Consider the following 3,240-nt stretch of genomic DNA (forward strand, 5'->3'; position numbering starts at 1 on the left):
AAAGGGACCCGCTACTGTAGCGCGGGTACGCGATTACTGTAATACGGTATTATAACGGCCTTAACTCACTCATCCGACCTCAGAATGAGGTGATTCAAGATGCGTTAGAAAGCTTACGAAGAGACCTTCAACTTTTGTCTTTGAATTTTCTAGATTCAAATTGTATCATGGTCAAAATGTCAATCATTTGTGCTAACCACTTTAAGGTGTTTGACACTTTCTAACTTCTTCGTACTTGTATTGTGCATTTCGTCATTTCGTTAACTTGTACACTCCAATGACTCACTTTGTATATTTGTTAGCTTCCACGAGACCAGATAATGCTTTCCTGACTTGAATGATGACGCTTATCGTTTGCATTTCGTCTCGAGCTGCATACGGGAACCTATAGGTAATTTTTAAAGCCTACAATTTGTGATTGGTATGTAGTACCTATTGAGGAAACTAAGCTAACTGAAGGGTGATAGATTGTATAAATAACATTCTAAATGATCCAAGATGAACATAACTCACCTGATCTTTGCTGACGACCTATTGCTGTTTAGCAAAGCTGATATGAGTTCAATCTCCAGGTTGAATATGTGCTTTCAAGAGTTCAACCGGGTCTCATGTCTAAAGCAAATCCTAATAAATGTTTGATATTTTTGAGTGGGATTGATGATAGCTTAAAAACTCAGATTTGCAATTATCTTAACTTCTCTGAGGGGTCTTGTCAATGCGCTATCTGGGTATGTCATTGATTGCAAAGAGACTTACCTACCTGGATTTTTCTTCTCTAACCAGTAAAATATCTGGCCAATTCCAAACCTGGCAACAAGGGAGGTATCTGTCCTATCAAGGGAGACTTCAGTTGATAAAATTGGTTATACTGTGTATTCAAACTTTTTAGACGAGTAATTACATTCTTCCAATTATAGTGTTAGAGAAAATTGATCGATTATGCTTAGCTTTCCTATGGGGGGAAAATTCTTCTTGTCTCATGGAGTATTGTTTGTTAGAGCAAGGAGAAGGGAGGTCTGGGAATCTTTTCAGCAAAAGAATGGAACTACGCGGCTGCAATTAAGCTTTTATGGTTAATTCATCTTAAAAAAGACTTGCTTTGGTTCAAATGAATTCATGAAAACTATTTACAAGCTTTCAGATATCTGGCAAATTCCACTTAAGGAGAATGATTCATGGATGTGGAAACAACTCCTCAGAGTGAGGGATTTGGTGCTAGCCAGATTTGGAAATATTGCAAACTTGCAAAACATCATTGGTTCATGCTCCAAAGATGGAAAAATTCAACTATCCTCTGTTTATAATGCTCTTACTCAAACAACTCCTCCAGCTCATTGGTCTGTCACAGTTCGGAAGGGACTACATTATCCAAAACACTCGTTTGTTCTTTGGTTAGCTAGTCTTTCTAGGTTATTAACCCAGGACAGACTTTGCCGTATGGGAATTTTTGACTCAAACAAATGTGTTTTGTATCCAAATCAACAATTGAAAACTAGCAAGCACCTCTTCTTAGAATGCCAATTTTTAGCTGATATATGGAACAAAGTGATGAATTGGATGGGATACTCGTGGAGATCATGCAACTGGAACCAACTAATTAATTGGTACTCCTTCAATCTCAAAGGAAGTGGTTTTAAGCAACAACTAAAGAGAATGACTCTCTCAGTTATAGTTCAGAATGACTCTCTCAGTTATAGTTTACTTGATTTGGCAAGAGAGAAACATGAGAAGTTTTTAAGGTAAGATCCGGGAGGTAGAGCTATTAATTATTCAGGATAGTAAAAATCTTAATATAATCCAAGGTTTTGAATGATAACATACCTATCCATATGAAGGATATCCTTGAGAGATTGTAATTAGTATTCTTGAGAGAATGTAATTAGTTTACATTGTGATCACTAGACAAATTTTCTGGTGTTTTGATGTTCTTTAAAGTTTACATATTGGGAAATGAATAAAATTCTTTTTCATTGATAAAAAACAATATAATATTCAAAAGACTTAAGGATAATATTAACCACAGGATTGCAATATTCTCTTTGGACAACAAATAAAAAAAATGAGAACATATTTCAAAAATATACAGGTTTATGTCAAAATATTTCAAAAGATTGTATTTATACGAATTGAAATATTTTATAATTGCAGACTACTCGCCAGGACATAGTTTAGAAATAAATTATCACGTAGGTTCATAGGTGAACATATACACTTTATATCTTCTATATTATCCTAACGAAGTTAAGGATAATTATTTTCAGTTTCTCACGTGCAATGAGTTGGTACTCAGATATTTTCACTCTAACTTCTCATATAATTACTAATGGTATAGGATAGGGCAACAGCTTCTCATCTATTTACCAATTATTAAAATTGACCATGTAATTTTAGTAATTAGCCATTAGTTATAGTAGGAAGACAATGTCATATTGAAATTATTTTCAATTTCTCACGTGCAAAGGATTAGTATAATTATAGTAGGAAAACAATATAATATTTAAAAAAGTTAAGAGTAATATTGATCATGAAAAGTTTTTTCCAAGCCCACACATTTATAGGGAGTATTATATAATTTTTTTTCTTTCTTCTAAAATCATTCTTTGGTTCACCTCTCGGTATGTCTATTACCATTGCATGTAACTACCAATTAATCTTAATCAACTGTTGAAGTTACTGATTCAGTTAAACTTGAAAACTAATAGTTATTGAGGCTCACATTTAAAAGTGATCATAGTTAAAATAGATAAACATAAACATATTTGATCTAATCCAACAATATCATATTAGATATCTAATTCGGAAACAAATGATCGGCATGCCAATACAATTTTCAACTAAACAAGCACACTAATACATTTTCGATGATGTATCAAACTATCAATAAAATCATCAATTTTAAAATGAACTCTAGTAAACGTATAAGGAGAGTAGTGCAAGCTCAGCCTAATTATATTATACAAATGAATAGAGTATTTTTTTTTTTGGTAAATGAGAAATTTTTATTCATCACCAAAATTGGAAAAATGTTAGTACATCATGAATCTCATCATATGTTTGAGATATCAAAACCGGTAACTAAAGCTCAAAAGAAGCTGAGCTAAACAAGTATAAAATCAATCTAACAACAAACAAAGTGTTATACATTTTCCACTGACTACTGATAAGAGATGAAACCAGAGCTTCGGCTGGATTGGGTCTGAAGCTGCTGTCCTTCAAAACCAGTAAACTGTATAGATTTTT

Source organism: Asparagus officinalis, chromosome 7 (genome assembly GCF_001876935.1).
Source record: "Asparagus officinalis chromosome 7, Aspof.V1, whole genome shotgun sequence".
Lineage (NCBI taxonomy): Eukaryota > Viridiplantae > Streptophyta > Magnoliopsida > Asparagales > Asparagaceae > Asparagus > Asparagus officinalis.